The following is a 19411-nucleotide window of genomic DNA, read 5'->3' as shown; positions in this document are numbered from 1 at the left end:
GGACGCGGAGTCCAGTACTGGGTGGACTGGGAGGGATACGGTCCGGAGGAGAGAAGTTGGGTACCTGCCAGAGACATCCTGGATCACTCCCTTATCGATGATTACAATCGACAGGTAAAGGAGTCTGGGAACGCCAGGAGGCGTTCCTAGGAGGGGGGGTACTGTCACGGTTCACAGATTCATTGTTTCCTTCTTGTCTCGTGCATCTGTTGTTGTGTGTGTGTGTGTGTGTGTGTGTGTGTGTGTGTGTGTGTGTGTGTATGTGTGTGTGTGTGTGTGGGCGTGACCGGATCGTTACCACTGATCAGCAGCACAGCTGATTGTCAGTAGCAGCACCAGCTGAAGCTCATCAACTCATCCTTAAATACTCACTGGTTTCTTCTCTCCACTGTCAGATCGTTGTTGTATTCCCTGTGATGTGTTGTGTCCTCTGCTCCTGTGTTGGCGTTCCTGTTCCGTGCCTTGGTGTCGTGAGTTGGTGTTCCTGTTCCGTGCCTTGGTGTCGTGAGTTGGTGTTCCTGGTTGATGTCTCCATTGTTCTTCGTTCCTCGTCTGGATTCACCATCTTCATCAGCGCACTCCACCACTCACCACCTGCTTTCTGTGTTTGGCCATCGAGGTCCCTGCGCCACTCATCATCACCTGACTCAAGTCTTATGAACTTTACATTTTATAATAAAGAGCTGTTTGATTACACTCGCACTTGCTTCCTCACCTTCTGTCGTGATAGTTTGTGCATGGCCATAGACTCCCATTCTAAAGCGGTCATGGGCAATTCTAAAATAGTCAAAAAGTCGAGACAGGAACCATTGTCAAAATTTCTTTGTCCACCACTCTTGTTCATCCAAAACAAACTACAAAGTAGACTCAAAGTGTTAAATACCGGAATTGTCCTTTAATTTGGATATACTGTACATATATATATATATATATATATATATTGTTATTTATTTCAAGAAAAAATAAAAATAAATCTAACGTTGTAAACTGCACAGTGAACTCTGTCAGCTGGTACATTATTATTAAAGGTTAATTAATAACTGATTTGTACACAATTGCATAAGGCATGTTATGTTTTAATGGTTGCCCTATTAGAGTAAAAATAAAATGAATAAGCCCTATGTTAAAAACATTTTTTTTTGCAAAATGCTCCTCTCTAGAGTACATTTCTCTCGCTAACTATACAGTTTATGGACAATGAATGTTTTTTTCTGGGGTAAATGTAACATTGACACATTGTTTTATCAGTGGTTGAAACACTGATCAAGCGATTACGAGACATGATTTATTTCAGTAAGTTGTACTTAGTTGTACGCTATATAAATGAAGATGACTTGACTTGACTAGTTGATCTGTCAATGCCACACTGCAAACGGAGTATGTGTGAAACGGGCGTTATTTTTGGAGAAGTGCATGTATGCGGTGCATATTTTTTTCCGTACCCATGTTAACAGGTCAGAGCTTTCACACTGCACGCGGTCGATCCGTTCCAGGAGCGGTGCGTATACAGCAGTGCAGAGATTGTTTCCGCACCGAGTCTATTTCTGCTGTGCACGCGCTGAATTAAAGTGACAGCACATGTTTCGTGGTCAAAATGAACACAGATTGACCTGAAAATGTAGTAATTTCACCATAAATGTGTTTAATTAAATAAAATGTAGTAATCTTACCATAAATGTATTTAATTTAATTCAACTTTTTCACAGTCATCTTTTTTACTTTAAGACCGGGGTAAAGCAAGGAAAACTACAATTTACCTCAACAAGGCGACATAATGAACAACACTCGTCTCATTCATGGAGGTGTAAAAACAAGTTCTACCAGAAAGACTCGGGAGAGTTATTTCAATAAACCATACATTTATTGACAGCTCAGCAAGCTGATAATCTACAAAGTCATTTGGCGTAGGCCCCGTCCGTAGTGCATAGTCCGAGAGTATCGGATCTGCAATTCCTGCCTAAAGATGAAGGCAGGGGCGCAGCCGACCCCCCTCCTGGGAGGTATGGACGGGACCATCCTGGTGGTGGTGGGGAGGATGGGGGTAATCGTCGCTTCAGTATCTGCGAACTCAAACATGTGTAAGTACCGTGCTTTTATACAAGCAGCATAATAATATGATTGGATAGAAGTGAAGCAATAAGTGACGTAATAATTGAGTCTTCCCAGCAGAACTTATGCTAAAGCTTTCATTTCTACCAGAAAGACTCGGGAGAGTTATTTCAATAAACCATACATTTATTGACAGCTCAGCAAGCTGATAATCTACAAAGTCATTTGGCGTAGGCCCCGTCCGTAGTGCATAGTCCGAGAGTATCGGATCTGCAATTCCTGCCTAAAGATGAAGGCAGGGGCGCAGCCGACCCCCAAAAATAGGTGGAGTATGAATACACCGGGACGGGGCACGCCAACCCCCAAAAGATGGTAACTGAGTATACCCACCAGTCTAGAGTCCTGGGGTTCCTGAAAAATAGAGAAGGAAGATACAAATGGTGAAGATACGAATTAGATGTGAGAAATACAGTGAGCCTAAAGTTTAATAGGGAAGAAGGACAATTCTAATATAATTTTTTTTTTTTTTTTTTTTTTTTTTTATATATTGCCAGTTCACTCCTAGGAAAACACAGAGACGAGGCCTCATTGGACCGGCAATGCCGCTTTTGGCTTGCATAGACAAGGTCACATTGGACCACACAGACAGCCGCCTTGGCAAAAATAATAAACAGGCCTCCTTGGACCACATATAGCAGCCACCTGGGGCTGAGCATAACACAGACTCTGGCCTCATTGAACCACATGGCCTTTATAGACCACAGAGACGAGGCTTTAATGAGCCACACGGCCACAATAGACCACAGAGACGAGGCTACTAAGCCACAACGGCCGCTAATGCCACAAAGAGACGAGGTAAGACTGGACAACACATAAGTTTTATTTTATTTTTTTTATTTTTTTATCTTAAGCCTTAAGATCACGAAACCTATGCCCCGGGGGGCAACTGGCCACCATTGCATCTTTTAATGACAAGACCGAGCCACTAGAGCCACATGAGGACAAACCACACAAGACTACGGCATCTAAGCCACATAAAACCTCTGCCCCGAGGGGGCCACTGGCCGTTCAGGCATCTTTTTGAAAGGACAAGGCAAACATATGCCACAAGGCGCCAAGTCCCACATGTACACGAGGCCCACGTGGCCACAAGGCCACTAATGCCACACGTAGACAGACATACTTGAGTACAAGGCCACTAGGCCACATTTAACCATGCCATGAAGGCCACAAGACCACGAGACAAGGCCACATTAGGCTACACGGTCACAGTAGACCACACAGAACATAAAGAGTTCCAAACCATAATCCCACACTTAGACGAGACGTACAGACAACGGCCACTAAGCCACACAGAACAAGGCCATAAGGGCCACGCCTTGAAGGCCGAACATAGGACAAGGCAACATGGGACCACGAAGCCATGAGACCGACACAGAGACGAGGCCCACCGGGCCACAAGGCTGCTAAGCCACACTGAACGAGGCCAACAAGACAAAGCCACTAGGCCACACAGAACCTGCCATATTTAATGGCCACAAGACCACGGGACAGCCACATTAGGCTACACGGTCACAGTAGACCACATAGAACATGAATATCGCATTAAATAGCCGTCACTTTTTTTTTTACTTTTTTTTTTTTTTTTTTTTTTTTTTATATATTTTTTTTTTATTAATGACGAACATGTAACGAAGACACAACGGCTGCTACAGCCACATAGAGACGAGGCCACATTGAACAGAGCCGCTAGGCCACACGTGATAGATGACTAGATAGTCATTGAGGAGTGCTGGCTAGAATAATAACAGGATGAAGGAAATAAGATTGACACCACCACCAGTAGTTGCATAGTTATTTACCTTATGGTTATTGTAGAGCTTGCTGGGCTTGAAGAATAGTTTTAGAATCGGGTCTTATGTAAGACTTAAATGCAGAGGAAGACCATCTGCCCGGGATCTTGAAAGCTTAAGTAGAAATGCCACGTTCAGCTGCTGTAGTGGCTGCCCCAAACCTAAATGAATGACTGTTATACTGGAGGGGAGATAACTGCAGCTTTTGAGGACAGAACTAGATGAGTCCTGAACCACGCTTAAGAGAGAGATGCTTCGAAGGTAGGAAATAGGGAAAGTGATCTGAGAATCTAGAGCGGATTTTTAGGAATGTAATCAGATGAGAAGGGACAAAATGTATTACTAATTTTAGAAATTGATGATGTGATACCAGAAACTTGAGAGTCGGTTGGAGTGCTTAAGAAAGAGTAAAGAAATTAGGGGAGAAGGTGAATCAGAAAAAGGACCTAGGGCAAGATCGGAGTGTTAGATCTGAAGAAAATTCCCCTGAATGCATGAGCCATGAACATAGTTAAACGTGGATACGATCGGAATATGAAAATAGGAAAAGAAACCAATATGGATGGGAGGTAATAAAAGGGGGTTAAATGGATTTCACTTTTCTGTAATGTTACTGTTAAAGCATAAACAACAACTGCAAAGTTACAATGCACAAAGTTCAAGCATTGAAGATTTAATTTAAAGAGATCGCTTTTTAAGGACTACAACAATGCTGAGAGGGACTGTGCGGCATTCCTTTGGATTAGTGGCATCACAAACCATAAAGTTATATATTCAGCTCCCGGAATATGATTTAAAGCATAACAAACAGCATGAGCTAATCAATAGTAGAAGATAACTACGCATAAGCTACATGATACATCAACTAACCATCCGGAAATGGGGTCTACATGTTGACGCTTCTTGAGTCTCTCCGTCTTTGCTGACTTGGTTTGAATATGAGCTAGAAGTTTTGAAATGTCTGTGAGAGGTAAGCAAAGCTGCAAAACGAGCTGTCGAACTCCAGCCCTGTTCCGGGAGCAACAGCTCGACTGCATCCAAAGAGACGACAAAAACCATGCGCTTACTCACCCTCAATGACAATTCCAGCATAGGATATGAAAAGTATTTAGGGCATTCCAAGCCGAACCCCACACACACACCATGGGGACACTGAGACCCACCACACATCGATTTTACTAATTGTAGATAAGGAAGGAACAACCGGCTGTGATCCGGATAAGAAATAAGGAATCTGAAAGAAAAGCAAAACATATAATCGATTCTGCAGAAATATAAGCTTTAAAGGTGTAGGGAGCCACATCTACAGTGATATACGGTCTAGCTGGATTGAGCAGTGACTGATTTATTTGATCACAGTTAGAGGAGGGCAGGGTGATGGATAAGGGCTGCTGAAAGGCAGAGCCGCCTGAAGACTACAGTGCGTAGCTATGGCATTGCGGTGGTCAGGAATGAGCTTGCGTGACCTTAATCATGAAATTGGAGACTACGGATTCCCAGCTGAACGTCTCTGGAACAGCATGATCGTCTAACAAGAACTGCCTTAGTGATGCAACCGAGCTTCGTTAGCACATACAACATAAGTTTTGCCACCACTTCGAACCCAGAGATGTTAGCAGCCGCTATAAGGTAATTTCGGTGAAGTGCAAATGAACGGAGTCTGAGCAGGCTTGGGAATTTATCTGACCTTTGCTATCCAAATGTCCAAATCTGAACGGATATGCACCCTTCGACTATGGCCAGAGTTAACAGACGAGAAATAAATGCCCTACCTTAAAGAGATACTTATGGTGAATTTTTTTATTTTTATTTTTTTATTTTTTTTTATTATTTTTTTTTATTTTTTTTATTTTTTATTTTTTTTATTATTTTTATATATTTATTTTAAATTTTTAAATCTTATTAAATCTCAGTAAAATACTTACCTGTAGTAAGGTGACAGCATACCGATAAGATACCTCAATCACATTTGATATTCTGTTGTTGACTTTTGAGCATAGACTCTTTCTCAGCTGCGCAGCGTTCACCTGACATTACTCTCAAGTTGTATGAATGAAGTTATTCACGACCGAGAGATCACTGCCATGGCAACAAGTGAGTTCCTTGAATAGAAAAATAGGCAAACATTTAAATCATACAAATAAGTAAATATAATGTCATTCGAGTCTTCTTGACTGAGATTCGTCTGGTGATTGGTTTGAATTATATATTCTACACTTATAACTGTTAGTTCTACTGTGTTAGGCAAGTTTTGGCAAAGTCTGTGACCTTTGACCTGAGCATCCTTAGTCTGCCTTTGTACATTTAATATCAAATCCTTATCATGTCGATATTTCGATGACACATATCGGTGGATTAAAGTAGTCGCCAAGAAATTGTGTTATGGCGGTTGTACCATATTTCTGTTAGTGAAGAACTTAAATTCAAGAATTAAAAGATCTTAATATGAAAAATCATATCATTGTAGGCCTATAGGCCACAAGTCAAATTGAATAGAGATAGAGAATTATTAGCACTGTAAATGTATCATTTACTTCCTTTGTATTGAATACTCCTGCTACATATATACCCTACATATACCCTTCATAACCATGTCTTCTACGGCATACATATAACATCCAACGATCAACTAGCTTCTGATATGGACATATATTTACATATATATCACTTTCAAATTTTTAGAAACCCTTTGTAAATTTATAACTTATGAATTTATTTTTTATTTTTAATAATTTAACAGTAGCTATTAATTGCTTTTGTTTTATGTTTGAATAATAGATAGTTATATTTACAGAAAATAAACGGAGATAAAATGTCCCCATTTATTGGTTAAAGCGCAATCTAGGTAGGCTATGAGTCGAAATCTTCCCGGCGGTCGGGAAGTGATTAGCAAAACGTCTCCATAAATGCCGAAGCAATAACGAATTCAGATAAGGGCGTACAACGAGTTGAATAGGTACGCTCCTTTATTGACAGGCACTCTCACATAGTGAGTGAGCAGATGAGGAGCGCGAGCTGTAAATGGCATACATAAAGCCAATTTGATAAAGTTGCTCTTAAGCTTGATTTAATTATTTTCAGCAACCCAGCTGTTAATATTTTTGCAATTAACCATGAGAGCGTGGAATCAACGCTGAAATAGATTAGTAGTTTTTTTTTTTTTTTTTTTTTTTTTTTTTAACTACCGCGTCACCAGAGTCACAATTGAACTTTACCGCTGATGAAGGGAGCAGTAGAGTAGCAAATTAATATACTTACCTGAATGGAATTTAATCATAGTAGCCTAATAGGGATGTAAACAGTGGCCGCGGGAAGCTACCAATGTGAAAGCCTTGAAAATGGAACTTGAACTTGAAAACCCTGTTAGGAGATCGTCTCTCGTGAGATTTAAAGCCGCCACATCTTGTTTCCTCTGCAAGCGTGGTGCATTCGCGCACCGCGAAAATGGCTGAGATCAAATCAACGATATGACTTGTGTTGTTATGAATCGAACGCAAGTGAATGAACGCCGGTGTCGTTCTGTGAACTGAATTGAAGCGTCAGCATCTGCGAACTAATCGTCGCTTCAGTATCTGCGAACTCAAACATGTGTAAGTACCGTGCTTTTATACAAGCAGCATAATAATATGATTGGATAGAAGTGAAGCAATAAGTGACGTAATAATTGAGTCTTCCCAGCAGAACTTATGCTAAAGCTTTCATTTCTTTGTGAAGATTTATTGTATTAAAATTTAAATGCAAAAGAAAAGGCACGAGAGTCGGCTGTTTTTGTCAATTTTAAGTTTTAATTTAAAATGTTTGTGATTTTAATATAAGTAGGCTACATGGTTAAATATTTTACCACTTGCTTGAGCAACTTAATAGCCTATATAAATCTATATAGAAGTAGCACTGAATAATGCGTTGTTTAAGTTGTGTTTAAACGTCTATTAAAGAGTGTATATGTGTACAAAGAGAATCGCAATAGAGACAGAGCGCAACGCGTCATAATCTGAAGACCACGCCCACACCCAGGGGGAAAACAAAGCAACTGTCTCCATTGACTTTACATTGCGAGAGGCTTCCTCCTTGTCATTTCTTGCTTCTAAGAAAAGACAGAATAATGCCTAAAAGCTGCTATGTGACAAGGTGTACAGCAAACAAGCTAAGAAACCCAGAAATAAGTTTTCATAAGCTGTCGACCCCAAAAAACGAGCGTTTGAGGACATAAAAGTGGATACAGGCTGGAACGAATGGGTAAATTGTGGGATCCTGACACTCAGTATGCACTAAAATACACTACGTGTGCAGTAAGTTAAACATTTGGTCACTGGTGAGCCAAATATCCAAATGTCAGTTTTATATATTATATTTCTGTAAGATAAACTATCCTGTGTTGCCGATTACGGTCTCCTCCAGCGGGCGTACGTTAGTTCTCAGAGTAATGAGACACGTGACGCTCTGTCTCAACTGCCTGTATCCACTTTTATGTCCTAACACTCGTTTTTTGGGGTCGAGAGCTAATAAAAACTTATTTCTGTTTTTTTTAGCTTGTTTGCTGTACACCTTGTCACACAGCAGTTTATAGGCATTTTTCTGTCTTTTGTTAGAAGCAAGCAATGACAAGGAGGCAGCCTCTCGCAATGTAAAGTCAATGGAGACAGTTGGTTTGTTTTCCCCCTGGGTGTGGGCGTGGCCTAAATACGCTCTGTCTCTATGCTGACAAAACTTTTTTTTAAATAAAAGTTGCTGATAACTTCTGGATTTGAAATACAAATAGTGAGTATGTTTTTGTGGTACAGCCGTGGATCAATTTCACACTGCAAACGCAGCATATGTGAAAGCACTATAGCGCGTGCTGCTCCTGCACCACATACGCACACGGAGTATGTGTGAACGGGCGCAAGATTAATTGAGTGAACACGGAGCAGTTTTTCCGTGAGCGTTAATTGAAAACCCGGAGTGGACCATGAGCGAAGTGATTGCAGAATGCTTAGAGTGGAGAGAGGAACGTGCTTTTGCTCCACTCCAGGCTTTGATCACATCCCCCTCAGCAGGGTGAATACACCTCGTCTTTCCTTAATTTAAGACCTATTCAAACTAAAATTAAGACATTTATTACACTATTTGAGAAATGAAAGCCTATTTACGGCCTTAAAATTATGAAAAGTGAATTTAAGACATTAAGGACACTTTGGCTACGATCTCCGCTGATAATTTGTCTGCTCACAACTTGGCTGGATTTACTTGCTGTTTCAGCAGTGGACGAGTTTGCAGATTTTGTATGATCACTTACCAAGATTTAAAATCTCATGTTAATGAAGACAACGTCATCATTCGATCTTCAGAGGTTCACAAGTACCATCTAAGTGCTCTCAGGGAGATTGGAGAGATCTCAAAACAGACATACGGTGTAGTAAATGAATGCCCCTTTAATGACTTGGAGTACTTTGACGTCACCAAATCGTTTCCTCCAGACTTAATGCATGATTTTTTGGAGGGCATTGTGCCCATTGTGATCACCAAAGTCATCAAAGCATTGCATTTTTCTGAAAAAGTTTCACTCAGTAACATAAATGCTGAATTGGAAGCATTTCAGATTGGAAAGAACGACAAACGTAATATTCCACAGAAGTTACCACAAAGTGTTCTGAAACAGACCAGATTGTTGGGAACAGCAGCTCAAACCTGGTGCCTTTTCAGAATATTACCATTCCTTATTGGACATTACATTCCACAAGGCGAAGCACACTGGGCTGTGTATCTGAAGTGCAGAGAAATTGGTGAGATCATTTTGTCCCCCTGCATAAAAAAAAGTGTCATACCTTTTCTCAGCCTTCTAATTGGAGAATTCCTCTCAGATTTCCAAGCCCTTTTTCCAGATACTTTCCCACCAAAACTGCACTTTCTCACACACTATCCTCGCCTCATTTCAGACTTTGGACCTTTGAAGTCCCTGTGGTGCATGAGGTTTGAAGGCAAGCACCAATATTTCAAAAGACTAGCCCGCAACAATTGCAATTTCAGAAACCTGTGTTACACCCTCTCTAAAAGACACCAGCTGAGGCAGTGTTGGGAGTTGGCATCATTGGATGCACTTCCACAAAAGACATACACTGAAGGTGAACGCTCAGTTCCATTCAGGTCCTTTCCTTGTGATCTCAAAGAGGGCATCAGGAATAAAAGTAGAACTAAAGACATCCCCAGCGAGGAGACACTGGCTGTTGTCAATTCTCTTTTGACAAACAATACAAAATACAAAATTGTTGACAGCTTCGTGATTGATTTGGCTGAGGATGGCATTCCAGTCTTCATGAAAGTGTCTAAAATTGTCCAATTCAGGGCTATTTGGTTGATTTTTGGAAAGCTCCTAATACCCCAAAAGTTTGATTATCATAATCACGCCTTCCTTGTACAAGAGGAGAGAAAGTGGGTTGTCATTCACCCTGGGGAAGAAAAGGACTATCATGCCCTTGACACCTACAAGCATGATGATGACGTATTTATCACCCTCCATCACATTGTTAATTTATAAAGGTATTTTTCTTTGTAATGTCCTTATTTCCTGACAGAATTACCAAAGTTTGAAAACAGTACTGATTATTTAAAATAGAGCAAGAGATTGATGGAGAAACCCTGTTGGGCTTAACAGAAAGTGATCTTTTTAAAGGAACTTGAAAGACTGAAGAGGTCGTCTTCAATGGAGTAAGTAGGACCCATTCTCCCAGCTGTAATATGTGTATGCAAATATAAAAAATTAAAAAAATTAAAAAAAAAATTTAATACAGACAAGAAACTGGTGTGGAAACCTCTTTGGAGATTCAAATGCATCACACTCAGTTAGTAGAATGGCTTAAACTGAAATTAGTTTATGCATTTGGCCTAGGTGAAAAATTAACACTTACTTTTTGTATAGGCAAAAGTGCTGTGAGCCATGGCCTGCAGTTTTTAGCCTCCCTGATATTCCACCAGAACTTAATGAATCATTAGAGAGGAAGGATCCATCTTTCAAGAAAAAGGAAAAATCACATCTGCGATCACTGCTAATTCAAGTGTTGTTTGATAGCATCACAAAGTACACATGGTATACATATTATTAAAAAAAAACTGCCTAAAAAGCATAAGCAAAATAGTTAATTTTAACTGATATATGCCGTTTTCTTAGGTATCCAAGCCACAAGATATACACAGATGTTCTTGGAAGTCTGATCACAAGATTTCCTTTCCTGAAGGATACTAGCTCCTCTGGTCATGTAAGTACAATGTTACATTTCACAAGCTTAAGTCCACAGGTTTCAAACTCAACCTCAAATCTGGCTTGCCGCTCATTTCATATCTGTGAGATAATTTCATTACATTGTGATTCTGTCATATTTCCACCTCATTAGTGAGCAAGTTAATTTCTGAAACATGGTAATAAACAGTCTCAGTGCTTTTCTCAGTGCAGCATACATTAAACTTTCACTTTACAATTAAAGTTTACCAAAAAATAAAAATAAAAATTCTGTTGTTATTTACTCACTCTCACTTGGTTCCTAATCTTTATGCAACACAAAAGGTACCCAGGGGGCAAAACACCTGTTTTTTAGGAAATCAGACATGGGCTGCTGTAAAAGGTTGTCATATAAAAATGAAATCTGATGTCTGAGGATCACAACCTGGGTGGACAACCCGGTCAACAAGCTTCTGGAAACTTGTAATTAGAGTCAAAACAATGCTACTTCAAATTCTGCTTTAACTCCCCGGAATCACCCAAACCTATATGGGGAGGCTGCAGACCTGGAGCCGGTAGATCTACGCCCCAAGCAGTTTTACGCCCCTGCTGTTCCTGATGCGTCCAGTAGGGGGATATACTGCGAAATAACACCATTAAATCGACGCTCAAAACTTGCACATTAATAACCGTCCCGTTCATAGATTTTGCCCGAAATTGTGGTTTTTGTTCATTTAAATATAAACGTTTTAGTATAAATCTGCACAATGGATTAAAATATCTGTAGATATTAGGTTGGGCTTCACTCTCTTCACTCAGCCTATACAGAAGACTATTTGTTTTTATGAATTAAAAAATAACACACATAGTTGGATCAGATGACAAGTAATGATATATGACCTACTGTAGAATAGTTCATTGAATATTGAATATATTAATATTGAATAAATAATAATAATAATAATTAATAATAGAATATTCACTGTATGTTTTTATACAGGAAACTGAGTGAAATATGTTGTTGTGAATTTATATAAAGTTACAATTAGATATTAACCATATTTAGCCCATTAGACAGCATCGTGTAATCATATGGATTCTTGATTAAATATCTGCTGTACTATTCACTTAGTCATCATACAGCTACAAAACAGTGTCCTACATAGCATTTTATGAAGACAAACACAATTTATCCCTTTTCTAAAATTCCAAGGGCCATTTATAAGAAAGAGACAATATTGTTGTTCACAAAAACATTATTTATCAACACCATTTATGAATTATGATGACTCCTGTAGATGACTCCCCTATGGCTTGCCACTCTTCTTTAACTGTTTTTCTATCCTCCTGTCAAAGTGCTTCTGCTCACTGATAAAAAAACAAAAAAATTAAACATAAAAAAAATGTAAAAAGGACATCCATGGTGAATTTGATCTTGTCAAATTCACAAGCAGCAGGACCCACTGTTAAATTTTGTATAAAATTCCTGAATCCTTAATTTTTTATCACAGTTGCTTTGGTACATTTCATCATTATTCATTATATCAATTCATTATTTCCTTCATTAGTGAAATTCTAAATACACCTCCGCAATTTATCAATTCAGGACACATTTACAAAATAAAGTGTAATAGAAATGTATTGAAAACATGCTTAACAGTTCGTGAGCTTAGAATTATAAGGTTCTATCTCCACTTTTGGTCGAAATTGAGTTTTTGACATAATCTGATCCATTAGGTGTTTATTAATGCCTGTGTGGTGTTATCTTTGTAAAAAAAAAAAATTGTAGTAGTTATTAATAATTAATCAAATAAAAAGGTTCCATCTCACAAAAACATAAACCGAGTTGGGATTATAAGGTTCTATCTCCAGTAGATTCAATATCCAATCAAAATCAAAAATCCAATCAAGCTGTGTGCTTGTATTATAAATATATAAATTGATTAAAATCAATGGTTATATACATTTATTCTTTGAAATGTGGGGTTTTATTTGTAAAAGTGGAGATAGAACCTTATAATTCCAAACAGAATCAGAGCACTCAGAATTATAAGGTTCTATCTCCATTTGGGCCATCTTAAAAAATCCCATTTCCAAATGTGCCAGGATTTTGATATTCTATCCTCAAAGTACCTGTAGGTATAATAGTAGATTATACTACATAACAGTTTTGCCAGCTGGGATGTAAAAACGCCTCGGTTACGACTGTAACCTCGGTTCCCTGAAGAGGGAACGAGCGTTGCGTCGAAAAGCTGACGCTATGGGAACGCTTTGCGTGATGACGTCTTGAAGCACATGTAAAATCAGTCCAATGGTGTGGCGGAACGTCAGAGGCGGGTGACGTCACGTACCAGGAAGCTATAAAAGCCGGCCCGAAACAGAAAACGAAAGCTTCGTAAAGTCTGAAGTCGCGCTGACAGGCATGAAGGAGATATGGCAAGGCGACGCAACGCTCGTTCCCTCTTCAGGGAACCGAGGTTACAGTCGTAACCGAGGCGTTCCCTTTCAAGGGAACTCCCGTTGCGTCGAAAAGCTGACGCTATGGGAACGTCTATACCAACGCCTCCATAGCTACAAATGTCTGTCCTGTGTGTAATCATGTGAGCAGCACTAAGAAGACAAAACATGAGACCCTAGAGTAGAGTCTAAATCCAGAGAGTAGAACCTGACGAAGGTGTGCGGTGAGGACCAGCCTGCCGCATCACAGACGTCCTGTAACGATACTCCTGATATAAGGGCCTTAGAGGCCGCCATACTCCTAGTAGAGAGCGACCGGACAGCCAAAGGAGAAGGCTGTCCAGCCGCCTCATAAGCCAGTGAGATAGTCTCAACCACCCACTTGCTCATCCTTTGCTTAGACACTGGACCTCCCTTGTTAGGGGAGCAAAAGTCACTTTTACGCCACAGGGCAGCTCTGTGGACATACGCGTCTAACGCCCGAACAGGGCAAAGCAAATTATTCGCCTCCTGGTCCGATTTCGAAAGGGAGGAGGACCTCCAAGTGCCACGAAGGAAACGAGATACCAAGGGGTCTTTCCCCACAGACATTCCACCCAAAGGACTGTGGTAAGCACCTATGGCCGCCACATAGACCTTTAAAGTGGACGGGGTCAGACCTGCAGTGAACCGTTCCTGCAGGAACTCCAGCACTGTACCAATTGGGCAGTGGACTGGGTCCAACCGACGGTCACTACACCAAGAAGTGAATACTCTCCACTTCAGGGCATAAAGTTTCCTCGTGGAGGGAGCTCTGGACTGTAGAATGGTCTCAACAACCTCGGTTGAGAGACCTGACTCTATGAGCTGGGCCCCCTCAGAGGCCAAGCCCACAGGTTCCACAGTTCTGGCCGAGGGTGAAATATCGAGCCCTCTGCCTGGGACAGAAGGTCCCTCCTGACGGGTAACTCCAGAGGATGCCCGTCGAGGAGGGACACAAGATCGGGAAACCATACTCTGCCCGGCCAGCGCGGGGCTATAAAAAGCAGGCAAACCCGGTCCCTGCGAACTCTTTCCAGAACTCCCGGGAGCAGAGCAACTGGGGGAAAGGCGTACAGACGTAGCCTCGGCCACGTCTGTACCATAGCATCCAGTCCCAGAGGAGCTGGATGCGTGAAGGAGAACCAAAGTGGACAGTGAGACGTCTCTCGAGACGCAAACAGATCCACTTATAATTTCCATATCAGCTCCACCACCTCGGGGGTGGAGCCACCATTCCCCGGGCCTCGGCCCCTGTCTCGACAGAGTGTCTGCTCCTATATTCTGGACCCCGGGGATGTAGGCTGCCTTGAGTGACAGCAACTTCCCCTGGGACCACAAGAGGATATGGCATGCCAGCGCAAACCCCCTTGATATAGGCGACTACCGACGTGTTGTCCGTATGTACTACACATGGTGTCCCCTGAGACCTGTGATAAAGCTCCTCAGAGCCCGGAAGACAGCTAACATCTCTAGGCTATAGAATGCCAGGAACGATGATGGTCTTCCCACAGACCTTGAGATGAGCGACCCTCAGGATCGCTCCCCAACCCGTGAGGGAAGCATCCGTCGTTAGCAGTTTGCGACGACAAGGAGCTCCCAGCACTGGGCCCTGGGACAGGAACCAAGGTTTCTTCCACATAACCAAGGCACGTAGGCATCACCGCGTGACCTTGATTGTGCGAAATGGGTTGCCCCTCGGGGAAAAACCCTCTGGTCCTGAGCCACCACTGCAGGGGCCTCATGTGCAGCAGTCCAAAAGGTATCCCGTTGGAAGCTGCTGCCATGAGACCCAACAGTCTCTGGAACTGTTTGACAGTGAGTAGCTGGCCTAGCTTTACACTTCTCACAGCTGCCAGGATGGAATCGAAGCGTGGCGATGACAGGCGCGCCTGCATCGACACTGAATCCCAAACCACGCCTAAAAAAGTGGTCCTCTAAAATGGAGAAAGCACACTCTTCTTGGCGTTCAGCCGTAACCCCAACTCTTTCATATGGGCGAGAACAACATCTCGATGTTGAACCGCCATCTAATGCGACTGAGCTAAAATCAACCAATCGTCGATGTAGTTCGTGATGCGAATACCCCGGAGGCGCAGAGGCGCCAGAGCTGCATCCACGCATTTGGTGAAAGTGCGGGGTGATAAAGCTAGGCCGAATGGAAGAACTCGATATTGGTATGCTTTGCCCCCGAAAGCAAACCTCAGGAACTTCCAATGACACGGACGGATGGAAATATGCGTCCTTGAGGTCTATCGTGACAAACCAGTCCTCGGACCTGATCTGTGGCACGATTTGTCTCAAGGTTAACATTTTGAACTTGAGCTGCATGTACTCGTACAGAACTCGAAGATCTAAAATGGGACGCAATCCCCCGTCCTTTTTTGGAACTATGAAGTACCGGTTGTAAAACCCGGTTTCCCTGTTGGAGGGGGGTACATATTCTATGGCCCCTTTCTCTAACAGAGTGTTTACTTCCTGTTCCATAACCAGAACCTGCTCGGGGCCCACCACTGTGGGCAGGACCCCCATAAACCGCGGTGGGCGTTAATAGAATTGTATCTAATACCCTTTTTCCACGGTCTGCAGGACCCAACGAGAAACATTTGACAGTAGCTTCCACGCTGTCAAAGATTCTACTAGAGGTACCAGTCTCTCGAGACTGGTTTCTGGATTTTGTTGCTGTTGAGTAGTCGGTTCGTCGCCCTGTAACGGCGCACCGGCAGGGAACGACCAAACAGACTGCTCCAGCACCCTCCTCAGAGGGGGCGGGCATCCCGAGGCCACTACGTTTCCGGGTGGACCTTGAGATATGTGCTCGCCGGAGACCGCTGCGCCCTGTAACACCGGAGGCGGCAGGGTTGGCAGAACGGTCCCCTGAGGGCACCGAAGAGAGACGGCACCGTATTTTTCTCCTGCTGTTGAGTAGTCGGTTCGTCGCCCTGTAACGGCGCACCGGCAGGGAACGACCAAACAGACTGCTCTAGCACCCTCCTCAGAGGGGGCGGGCATCCCGAGGCCACTACGTTTCCGGGTGGACCTTGAGATATGTGCTCGCCGGAGACCGCTGCGCCCTGTAACACCAGAGGTGGCAGGGTTGGCAGAACGGTCCCCTGAGGGCACCGAAGAGAGACGGGCACCGTGAAAAGAGGTGTTAACCGCTCTGCTTCGGGGGGACTACCCTCATTTGTCCTGAGCCCTCAGACATCAGGACTTTTACCCAGCAGCCTTCTTGGCGGTAATAACGGTCCGCAGATCCGTTTTACCCCTTGAAGACTGCTGGGTTTGAGAGCGCCCTCCGTGTCCCCGAGATTTTTGTGGGGGAGCACGAGAGGACACACTCTGTTTTTGAGTGGCACGATGTTCAGCGCTCTTTTTAGAGGAGTGAGGCTGCTCCCGCTCAGCAGCCTCAATGAAAGAACGGCGGGGGAGAAGTTTTTGTAATGCAGCTGCCTGTTTAGCAGCTTCCTGAGATTTAGCTACCGCACTGTTTACTGCATCACCAAATAAACCAACATTGGAAACCGGAGCATCTAAGAGAACGTGCTTTTCTTTCTCTTTTATATCGCTCAAATTGAGCCACAGATGCCTCTCAGTGGCCACCAGGGCTGCCATAGACCGCCCGATTGATTTAGCGGTCTCCTTGGTGGCCCTGAGAGACAGATCTGTGGCTCTGCGTAGTTCAGCCACTGTGTCAGGACCAATTCCCCCGCCCTCCTCTAAATCCCCCAATAATTCTGCCTGATAGGCTTGCATAATAGACATCGTATGCAGACACGCTGCAGCTTGACCAGCGGCTGCATACGATTTATGAACCAGAGATGATGTGAATTTTACTGGCTTAGAGGGAAGTGAAGGAGCTTTCAGGGAAGATGCCGTTGCTGGAGAGAGATAGCTCGCAAGCGTCTCCTCCACCTTCGGCATCTCCCCATAACCATATTCTTTATATTTGTGAATGGAAGAATAGTGGGATGTTTGTGGTGCATACACTCTGTATGAAACCGGTTTTCCCCACGATTTCGACACCTCGGTGTGGAGATCGGGGAAAAACGGAAGGCTTCTTCGCTGAGGCTGTGTACGAGATGGCAGGAAGCGTTCGTCGAGCTTACTTTTCGAACGAACGTCCTGCCTATCCTCTGGCCACTCAATAGATAGTCTGTCAACTGCTCTAGTAATAACATCGAGCAGTTCCTCAAACGCATGAGACTGAGGTGGCGAATCCTCAGACTCAGCTTCAATACTCACAACATCCAACTCCTCAGAGCTGGACAGTTGCAGTATTGGTGCCTCCATCGGGGGGGAAGAAACCGCAGCGCGTGCTTCCACACCCTGATGAGAGGCACTGGATCTATCAGAAGGATGTTGAGATAAGGCAGAGCCCGTCTCAACATCCACTGATAGATCCATTTGCGAACCCCAGGTCTGTGATTGCCGCCGTGCCTCGGCAGCGGCGGGACCCGAGCCCTGGGGAACGCGATCGGGATCGGATCACGATCGCGGGATCGCGATCGTGAACCGAGCCAAGCGGGATCGGAGCGAACGCAATGGAAGCGCGTCGCAATGCACACAGTCACCACCCTCGAGTGCTGACTGGGCATGCTCCTCACCCAAACAAACAACACAAAGAGTGTGAGTATCACCTCCCGTTAAATAACGCGGGCAGGGATGGACACACACTCTAAACTGCTGCTTGCTCGCCATACTGAATATATATATATAATATAGACAGACAACACCAAATAACAAGGACAGATTCAACACAGAGCGCAACTGAAGACTCAGAAAGCTTTCGTTTTCTGTTTCGGGCCGGCTTTTATAGCTTCCTGGTACGTGACGTCACCCGCCTCTGACGTTCCGCCACACCATTGGACTGATTTTACATGTGCTTCAAGACGTCATCACGCAAAGCGTTCCCATAGCGTCAGCTTTTCGACGCAACGGGAGTTCCCTTGAAAGGGAACTTTGATGCTCAATATCTCAGAACTACCCTAAACGGAGATAGAACCTTATAATTCTAAGCTCACGAGTTTATGACAACTAGTCAACCATTTTGCATTTAATGACTTATGCAAGGAACTAGTATAATAGGCCTATATTTTGATCAACATGACATAAAGAGTTGATAATGTAGGAAACAGCAGACAGTTGTACATTATCAATTGCATGAATGTACCGAAGAATTTGTAATTTGTATAAAATGAGAAATTGCTTTTATGATGTGCACAAGTGACAAGATGATGTGATTTCAGGTGTGATCTGAGAAATGCACCAAAGCAACTGAGATAAACTATAATACTTATTGGAGACCCTGCAGAATCACTGACCCCATGAGTCACAGACCACATAAAAGAAAGTGTTACAAGAACACAAACTGCTTTTTAATTTGAGTTTCATATCTGTGGGTATTTCATTAAAAAAAACTAAACTTTAAAAAAATGTAAAAAGGACATCCATGGTGAATTTGATCTAGTCACAGTGTGTGTGTGTGTGTGTGTGTGTGTGTGTGTGTGTGTGTGTGTGTGTGTGTGTGTGTGTGTGTGTGCTGCCCAGAATTTATATCAGGTGAGTGTGGATTGCATCAATTTGCTCCTGTTCTTCAAAGCAACGGCACAGGCACTTGTTGGTGGAACACTTTTAGAAAAAGTGTCAAGACACTTTGATTTCTTTTGGCCATAGATGATGGACTGTGCAGAGAAAATTGAAAATGACATTAAAAACATGTCCTTATATGTGTCTGTAAGTCATTTATTTACTAGAGAAGCTATTGGTTTGGAATGCACTTAAAAAAAGAGATGGGTGTTTATAGTTTATACAAGTTTCGAGAGAGAGAGAAAGAGAGAGA

At 42.9% G+C, this 19411-nt stretch overlaps 1 protein-coding gene and 1 long non-coding RNA gene across 2 annotated transcripts in view; both read right to left on the bottom strand.

Moving 5' to 3' along the window:
- Window positions 1-19411, bottom strand: part of LOC309496080 (uncharacterized protein) — a 329920-nt gene that overhangs the window by 156651 nt on the left and 153858 nt on the right. The window lies entirely within an intron of this gene.
- LOC309496787 lies at window positions 12503-19029 on the bottom strand. The gene is made up of 2 exons (XR_014205239.1): window positions 18605-19029; window positions 12503-12762 (listed from the first exon to the last, which is right to left on the bottom strand). It is a non-coding gene; the product is annotated as an uncharacterized lncRNA (long non-coding RNA).

The sequence above is a fragment of the Leuciscus leuciscus genome (genome assembly GCF_965113295.1).
Source record: "Leuciscus leuciscus genome assembly, chromosome: 4".
NCBI lineage: Eukaryota > Metazoa > Chordata > Actinopteri > Cypriniformes > Leuciscidae > Leuciscus > Leuciscus leuciscus.
This window is presented reverse-complemented; position numbering and strand designations above follow the sequence as displayed.